This window comes from Palaemon carinicauda, chromosome 41 (genome assembly GCF_036898095.1).
Source record: "Palaemon carinicauda isolate YSFRI2023 chromosome 41, ASM3689809v2, whole genome shotgun sequence".
Taxonomy (NCBI): domain Eukaryota; kingdom Metazoa; phylum Arthropoda; class Malacostraca; order Decapoda; family Palaemonidae; genus Palaemon; species Palaemon carinicauda.
Window position 1 is genome coordinate 21,478,475 of NC_090765.1, and position 10,000 is coordinate 21,488,474.

At 34.0% G+C, this 10,000-nt stretch overlaps 1 protein-coding gene across 3 annotated transcripts in view; it reads left to right on the forward strand.

Annotated features, from left to right (window-relative positions):
* Positions 1–10,000, forward strand: part of LOC137632300 (sodium- and chloride-dependent glycine transporter 2-like) — a 59,552-nt gene that overhangs the window by 23,065 nt on the left and 26,487 nt on the right. For 2 of the 3 annotated variants that reach the window (XM_068364212.1, XM_068364213.1), the window contains exon 2: positions 8,896–8,939. The exons of the other annotated variant lie outside the window; for it this stretch is intronic. The gene's annotated coding sequence lies outside the window, so the exon portion shown is untranslated. The remainder of the gene's footprint in view (positions 1–8,895; positions 8,940–10,000) is intronic. 3 annotated transcript variants of the gene reach the window in all.

The window sequence follows — 10,000 nt, forward strand, 5'->3', positions numbered from 1 at the left end:
TGTCCATATTGCACCTCAAAAATTGCATTGACGGCACTATCGACCAAATACTGTGAATAGAGACTTAATATAATTATGAGCCTTTAATACAGGAAAAGCATAATTAGCTGCTTAATCGCCCATTTATCTTTCATAAATTTCATAATAGAAGTTTAGTTCTGTCTGCGTCCATTCAAAATATTCGAAAAGATATTGTTCGTCCTACACGATCATTGCTTTTCCTTGAGCAGTCATGGCGCGTTTAACTATTTCTGTTTTCGTACGCTTCAACCAAATCCGCTTTTTCTATAAAAAAAAAAAAAAAAAAAAAAAAAAAAAACTGGGCACGTATATTTGGATATAAAGTACTTTATTTCATTTTATTGAAATGTTATTTTGGCCGAACCAAAAACTAATCTACTTATTTAAATGAATGCAATTTATATAATAGAGACCGTTTGATGTTCCTTAATAATTCCATAAACACAAATGTTTTAATACGCGCTCCAGTTTTATAAAAAAAAAAGTATCATTGATTACCTTTAGAACTTATGATAAAAAAAATATTTTCAACACCGTCATTTGCCTTAAATGCCTCAGTCAAGGAATGTGAACTAGATGTACAACTAGTGAAAAAATATATTTGCATTAAATGAGAGTCAAATTACTGCATTGTCCTTACGGTGTTAGGCAACGTGACTGTTGAACCGCCATTAATGTGAACTCTAAAACCCACATTTTTTTTTTTCACAAATCTTTTAAAATTTGTTTTGAAGATGACAATATGATCGGCAAAATACTGCTAAGCCTAGTGTGTGTGTGTGTGTGAGACGACTGGGGAAATCTAACCGAGGCCCTTTGCGTCAATAGGCGTAGGAGATGATGATGTAATGTGTGCTTTTTAAATTTAGGGCTCATTCGAAAAAAAGGAAAAATATACTACTCATTATTGATTGTATTCTACACCATTTTTTATTTGGATAATTACTACATCCGCCAACGAAGTTGGAAGGAGTTAATGTTTAACTCCTGTTTGTGAATTTGTTAGCGTGTGTGTGTTTGTAGGGATTAACTATTATGTAACAATCTGGAAATTATTTTGGAAGGTCAAAGTCACTGATTAGCAAAATATCCAATTCACGTAATCAGCCGTAAGTTTGGATATCGTTGTCACAGGGACTTCAAAATGTTGATATGAAAACAGGCCGAAACACATTTGAAATTCATATTATTATTATTATTATCATTATTATTATTAAATGCTAAGCTACAACCATAGTAGAAAAAGCAAGATGCTATAAGCCCAGGGGCCTCAACAGGGAAATAGCCCAGTGGGGAAAGGAAGCAAAGAAAAATAAAATATTTTAAGAATAGTAACAACATTGAAATAAATATTTCCTATATAAACAATAAAAACTTCAAAAAAAAAAAAAAACATGATGAAGAGAAACTAGATAGAACAGTGCGCCCAAGTGTACCCTCAAGCAAGAGAACTCTAACCCAAGACAGTGGAAGACCATGGTACAGTGGCTATAGCACTACCCAACAATGGTTTGATTTTAGAGTGTCAATCTCCTAGAGGAGCTGCTTACCATAGCTAAAGTCTCTTCTACCCTTACCAAGGGGAAAGTAGCCACTGAACAACTACATTGCCGTAGTTAACCCCTTGGGTGAAGAAGAATCGTTTGGTAATCTCAGTGTTGTCAGGTGTATGAGGTCAGAGGAGATTCTGCAAGTAATAGGCCAGACTATTCGGTGTCTGTGTAGGCAAAGGGAAAGAACCTTAACCAGAGAGAAGGATCCAATGTAGTACTGTCTGGCCAGTCAAAGAACCCCCTAACTCTCTAGTGGTGGTATCTCAACGGGCGGCTGGTGCCCTGGTTAACCTACTACCACTATCTAAGTGTATGAAAATCCACACCAATGTTATTCCTAATGAAATCAGCTACTCTACAAAATAACGATATACCAGTCAATTATGTGAGAAGTAGTTTTGATCTATGCCTTAATTTATATTATTAGCAGTGTAACTTGCCCCTCCCGTATTTGATAGCTTCAGTGAATATTCAAAACAATGTTAAAATACTACAGCGAACTTAACTTAACGCAAATAACTAGTAAAATACGGCTGAGTGTATTTGAAAAAACAAACCAATGACATGATTTGCCTAAACAAGATACTCCAGTTTAATTGCAATCTGATATCTAGTATAAGATTTTCTTTAATTCTGACCAGCCTTTACATTCAGATCTTCCCTGACAGTCCCATCCTGTTCGTAATACTAGGTATGCAGTTAATTCTAATCGCCAGGCCTACTCCATCATGAGGCTCAATACTACACAGTACTCTAGAAGTTTTATTCCACCTGTGACCAAGTTGTGGAATGATCTTCCTAATCGGGTAGTTGAATCAGTAGAGCTTCAAAAGTTCAAACTCACAGCAAATGTTTTCATGTTGAACAGGCTTACATAAGTCCTTTTATAGTTTATATATCAAATATCTGTTTTAATGTTTTTAAAATATTCTATTTTGATATTTCATTACTTCTTATTTTGTTTATTTATTTCCTTATTTCCTTTCCTCACTGGGGTATTTTTTCCTGTTGGAGCCCTTAAGCTTATAGCATCTTGCTTTTCCAACTAGGGCTGTAGCTTAGCTAGTAATAATAATAATAATAATAATAATAATAATAATAATAATAATAATATAAAATAATAATGATAATAATAATATATAAAATAATAATAATAATAATAATAATAATAATAACTAGGGCTGTAGATTGGTAGTAGTAGTAGTAATAATAATAATAATAATAATAATAATAATAATAATAATAATAATAATATATAAATGTCACATTTAGAGACCTTTTTCCAAAGCTGCTCCAAGTTATTGTCAGGTGCATTTCGAAGCGTACATAGGCTAACACCAATGATACAAAGTATTCTCTCAGAGTATATGTTATAGTGTTAGTGATGGAGAACAGTCTAAAGAACCGATCACGAACAGGAAAAGGAAGTCGACGGATCTATCAAAAGTTCCACTGAATGGAATAATATGTCACGCGCATATGGATAGTGTTGATCATTCTGCGTGTGCGTTAATTTCTGGTTATTACCTTTTACTCAACTGACCATGAAAAAAATGTTCAAGGTTGTTTCCATTATGGATTCCAGATTTAGCCAAGAGGAGTTCTGAAAGGGTTTTGGGATGTTGTTGAGCCTGAATTAACACACAGCCAAATATCTCTCTCTCTCTCTCTCTCTCTCTCTCTCTCTCTCTCTCTCTCTCTCTCTCTCTCTCTCTCTCTCACTTTTATCGTTAACATAGTTCGAAATTTCATACAAATTTGACATTTCTTACTAAAGCAACGCATCTAATGTTGTTCATAATTACGATGTATTTTCAGGTACGTAAACTGTATCTAAAATGGAACACATTTCGAATAATTAACGATTGTAAATGCAAAAACAAATCAGTATGACAACGAGATACACACACACACACACACACATTATTTATATATATATATATATATATATATATATATATATATATATATATATATATATATATATATATATATATATATATATATATCTTTCATATTTCTTAACATCGCGTTTTAATAAATTTTAGGTATTTAATCTATTTCATATTTTTCTGGTGAATTGCCAAACTGTGTGTTGTACCTTACTGCTAAAGGTCTAAGAATTACAAATAAATAGAACTTAACATAACTCCCCCATTCACTTGCCATCATATTTTAACCAACTTTAATACACGTCATTTGAAAAACTGGCAAGTGGAGAAGAAACCAGGACGAACATTTAGTTCTTCTTCGAAATTTATAGAGAGTTATTTGGTTATAAAGTTCAACATAGCTGATTTAATATTAATGGAAGTGACGAAATAAAGAATCTCTTATCATTGAGTCATACGTTATTTGATCTGTCACTTTGGTTTGCTTGATTGATTGATTTAAAGATTTCAGGCATCCTGTGTTACTTTGGACTTGAAATTAAATCGGATATATATGTAGTTTTCTCCCGTTTCAAAATAATCTATTTATAACACTAGGATGGATGGGTGAGATAAAAACTTAACATGTTATCAAGGAGGAAAGTCTGAAAAACTCTAGGGTCGCGATAAAGAAAGAGGATAATAGAAACAAGCAGAAAAAAAGTTCCTTTCGCCTTGATATCCAAAAGGCAAGTCCAGAGTAATCCAGATGTTTCCTAAAACACAAAACACGAATTGCTCGTGTGTGACCTGAGAAACTTTCCCAAGTAATCATTGAAAGGACTTTGAAGTACTGATGGCATGACCTTGGAGGGTAATCATAAAGGGACCTGCGATCTAATTTTTAGCCTCTTAAGACATATGAATAAAATTGTCTCGTCTATTATCAGGCCAACTTTAACGCTTAAATATAATGTTGCGAGTCTGTGTTTAGATGTGGCCAGTACTGTTGAGACAGTGTCAATTGTAAATTCTCTCTCTCTCTCTCTCTCTCTCTCTCTCTCTCTCTCTCTCTCTCTCTCTCTCTCTCTCTCTCTCTCTCTCTCTCTCTCTAAAGTACGGATGGTGGAAAAATAGCACGAATGCGATGCTAATAAAGGAAAGATATGCAAGATACCAATCAAACGAAATTTGAACGAATAAAATCAACTACTAACGCTTGACAAGAAAATCATACCAAAACAACTATGATAATGACAACGGCCATAACAAGTAGCAGTTTCAATACAATACTTCTTGGCTTATATAAAAAATCAAGAAGCCTCTGTAAATGTAGTTACAAAGGTTGAATTTAATAAAGGATTGAGAAACAATACCAAAAATCACGCCACCCATTAGTTCTGGCAGAAAGCCATAGATAACTCTTTATCAGAACCCATATTCCCATAGCCTCATTAATTCTAGCAGCGACCGACAGATGGTTCTGGCGCATGTACTATGGCATCCTGCTCCTGCTATGAATCAAATTAATTGTTTTGGACAGAATGGTAACCTTTGCATGAAAAACAATTTTCTATTTGTTCTTTATCGTATTATTAAAGTAAAGAATAAAACGAACAGGTGGCTCGAATATTCTTTCCCGTTATACTTTAAATGAGTGCGTTTCAAGAGGAGGTTTTTGCATCAAATTACTATAATGGCCTGAGATAATACATTGTTCGTGCTACGTGGACTAAGGAAAAGACGTAACCTGCGAAGATCTGATGGATTTACGATCTCATATCTGCACAGTCTCCTTTCTAGCTATCAATGACGTAATCTGATTCTTTAATAACCAATCATACGAAATCTGCGCATTAGTTAATGGTATTTACATGTTTATGTTGATCTGTGTAAGTATTATAGGCGCAAGCTCAGTTATCAGATAATAAATGTATGTTTCTACAAACGCATCCATATTTGCAAACATTCATACCTACACAAGAGTGTATCTATCTATCCCCACTCACACACACACACACACACACACACACACACACACACACACATATATATATATATATATATATATATATATAGATAGATAGATAGATAGATAGATAGATATATAGATATATAGATATATAGATATATATATATATATATATATATATATATATATATATATATATATATATATATATATATATATAAATAATCATATTTATATGTACGTGTATGTACAATATAAAATCCATTTAAAATTGAGAGAGAGAGAGAGAGAGAGAGAGAGAGAGAGAGAGAGAGAGAGAGAGAGAGAGAGAGAGAGAGAGAGAGAGAGAGAGAATCCATCCACGTGTCCATGGTAACTCCCATGAATGCTAATTCTCTTCCATCTACCATAGCGAAGAAAATGACAAGGAACCATCAAAGAGCCGGACATGGGTGGCATGAATAAGCTACTTTCCGTACTCATGGCCAAATTCAGTCTCTCTCTCTCTCTCTATCTCTCTCTCTCTCTCTCTCTCTCTCTCTCTCTCTCTCTCTCTCTCTCTCTCTCTCTCTCTCTCTCTCTCTCTCTCAGACTAGTCAACAAAGTAAGATGAGTTGTCTGACAATACAATTAATCAGTGAATGGATATAACGACGCAACAATGAATACCTTTAATTACATAACATACAGTACAACATAAGAACACTAATCAGATGTAGCATTATGCTAACAACATTTTGTCAAGGTCAGTATCGGTGACACATACAGGTCAGCATATGCAAGAAAGACCAACAAACGCTAGAACAGATTAGATATCTGGTTAAGACAAGGAAATTGAATAGGAAAACCGGAAAATACCTTAAAATAGGCGTCTTATTTTTAGTATCTACGTTATATTTAATCTAACGAGATCTTAATAATGGAGCATGTGTTTATAATTCGCCATAAAGACGGTAATAAACTATTCGACAAGACGTCACTGCGTCAGAAATATGGCTCATTACGTGAGGAGTTGAAATCTCCCCCTAGCAACCCCATCTGGAGGCAGCGCGTCAAACATCTGGTTGTGTTTGTTGCTGGTCCTCGCAACGTTCGCATGTATGGAAGCAGCAAAGTCATCCCAACTATCTGGTCAATCTAAAGTTCTACATTCTACTCTGTCTTCTATTTTAAATTTATTGGCACGAAATCTTGCGGCAATTGCCTTACAAGATAATTACGGCTACATGTAAGATTGAAGGTTCTATATTACAGTGTTCCGTCATATAAAAAAGATTTTTGTTACATTTAACGATATTGGAAATCTCAAACCTAACGGTTTCTGCATTTATGTATTCCCCGACTTGGTTAAATCGAAGTCTTATAATGAGAAAAAAAATGGTTTATCACTCATACGGTCGGAGAACAATTTAAATCTTAATTCTGTACCATGATTGTCACGACTACCGAGGGTATCTAAACGGTATTTGGGGTCTAACACCTTGCAAGTCATTCTATTGGGAGGATGGTAGGAGATATCCAGGTCTTGATATTTTTTTTTTAATCTCGTCTCAAAAAAAAAAAAAAAAAAAAAAAAAAAAAGTTCTCGGTTTCATTCTCGATTACGATCTTCTCTTGACATTCACTTCGAAAATTGGTTCGTATGTTTCTTATTTAGTATCAGGTCAGGAACGTGCAGTAATGTACGTGATCATTAACCTATTGGCAAGTTTTTGCATCTGAAACACAGATGCCGCTTTCAAATAAAATGGTACCACCGGACAGTACTACCATTAACCGATACACCAATAAGAGTAGCTGTACCTCTGCCAGCGACAGTACCTGTACTCGCTCCTAAAAAAAAAATGCCGACAGCAATCTCGCAACAACTGGCAGCGCCATTTTGGCAAGTGTCCAAGAACACCTCATTCTTTATCATACGTCGGCTTTCCACTTTGTCGCAAGACTCATCTCTGGAGTCTGTAAAATACAACTCTGCCTTTAGCAGGTGCCATTTGCTGATCTTGTGTAACCAGTGGAAAATATTCAGCTGGCTCTTATTAACGATAATGAATAACCTTCCATACCATACCTTGCTCTCACCAAGGAGTTCTTCAGCTAATTAGTTTTTGCAATTAAGACTATTTTGCCTCGCTCAGTGATAGGTAGTAATACTTTAAAAATCCGTACTCCAATAATATTGATAAAAAAGCAGTGTCAAGTTTTGCCCGGAGAGAGAGAGAGAGAGAGAGAGAGAAGAGAGAGAGAGAGAGAGAGAGAGAGAGAGAGAGAGAGAGAGACCTTGCAAGTCCACCTGTTCACTGCACAATATCCTTTGTTGCTTTGTATCAAGGCAGAGAGTTTCTCATAATTATAACTTTTTTTTTTCCGCCTGATTCATTTCCTTTTAGTCTCTAATTTTAATGTTTAGTCTTTTGTGGCTTACACTGGTAAAGCAATTTCCCATGATATTTTAGTATTGTGCATTGAGATTCAGCGGGTGCCAATACTGTATTGTAACTATTTAAAAAAAAAAAAAAGGTAGCAATTTAATTGCACAACGGTGTTTCAGTAAACACAGTGCAAAGCCTGCGTAAGTCTTCATTATGGTGCAAAAAAAAAAAAAAAAAAAAAAAAAAAAAAAAAAAAAAAAAATATTGATAAAGATATTAATGAAATATGAGTAATAAATATCATCTGGATTAAAGATTTACCCAGACCTTTATGTACTATTCACGGATAAAGAAACGCAAAGAAAATATTTCACAGACCAAGTAAGAGCAAATTTCATGAGAGCTGATCTCAAACAACAAGTGATATCTACATTGAACTCTCTCTCTCTTTCACTCACTACTTCCTACATGTCCCTGACATGCAACCCACACCCATGCTTTTTCCTTTCCTTTTATTCCTTAACCAGTCCTTACCGCCCTCCTTTCTTGGTGTCTCTCTATTCGATCCTGTGCTACGCCATCGCCAATCGCAAATTGTGGGAACCCTCTGTAATTCGTGGGCTATAATGACAGGTCTTCGGGAACATCCTTCCAACGCAATGAAAGATGCCCTCTATTTATTTATCCTTATGCTTTAATAAAATTTTATTTTTACACCTAAATAATGTTATTCATAGGTATATTTACTATCTATCTATATATATATATATATATATATATATATATATATATATATATATATATATATATATATATATATATATATATGTGTGTGTGTGTGTGTGTGTGTGTGTGTGTGTGTGTGTGTGTGTGTGTGTGAGCATCGAAAAGCTTTAAAATAAAAATGATTAATTAGTAAGTGTGCATCAATAAGGAAAAACTTGAGTAATATTTTCGTTTTTGTTTTCATACTTATATATAATTATTTCCTGTTCATGAGTCATTGGGTGGATAAGAGAGAGAGAGAGAGAGAGAGAGACGGGGGATTAAAATATGATTGATAATAATGAAATAAAAATTAATAAAGATTTTTTTTTACTTTTCAGATTCGAGAGGATCTGTTGATTTTAGCTACTTTACGAGCAAAAGGGTAAGTAAAAATATAATATTTGTAGGATTGATTTTAATAGAAAGAAAATAATTCTAATCATACTAATAATAAAACTGATACGAACCAAGTAGTTTATGAATTGTGCCATAGATTTAAGTACTATTTTAACGAACATTCATCACCAATAGAGGTTACACGTAACTACAGTCTATCAGTTACAATCTTTCTTCATCTACAGTCATAAAGCATATTCCGTTAACTCGACCATCTCACGTTCGCATCATTTCTCATATAAATCGATTCCTGATCTAAAGGAATGTATACACTGAACTTAAGTCAAAGAAATTTACCTTTACTCAAATCACTAGTTTCAAATATAATTCTGACTATTGATTCACAATGAAAGTTCTAGTTATAACTTGCTGGAATGATGTTTTGTTAAAATTCCCTCACATTCTGCTGGTATTGGGTCAATACAACATCCAATACCTAGTGTATCATATCTAAGTAAAATGCATTTTACCTAAAATCACCAAGTAGCATTCCTTTCTTAACAGAATCGTAAATAAAAGTCCCACATTACTTTATCTGTATCATAAAAAAACATGCTATACGACTAAAACCGAATGATGTAATGGCTTTTAATAGTTTACTGACAACAGAGAATACTCTTTTAAAAATTATATTAGATGGTTTCTTTAATAAAGAAAAAAAAAACAGTGCTTTAACTTAAGGAATATTCATGTCCTTACATAATAATCAGCAAAAAAAACTGGAACGTAGCTTTAAGCGAACCATTTCCGCGATGTTGGAAAACATTTCAACACTTTTACCACTTCAAATTATTCCCTCGTGCATATGGCAGTAAATTAGCTTGAACGAATCTTTATATCAGATCAACTAAACCAGTTGTGCCAGGTCTTCAGATTCTCAGACTTTAAAAATAAAATGATAATGAGTTACGTGAAATGCAGGTGGCAACGTTTCTTATCTGTCTAATCAGGAGGAATGGCGAGAACTGCACGAAGGAAGTTCGTGTCACCGCAAGGGGTCAATGTCACATGCGAAAAAAAATGGTTGGGAAAGATGTGGACTTTGTT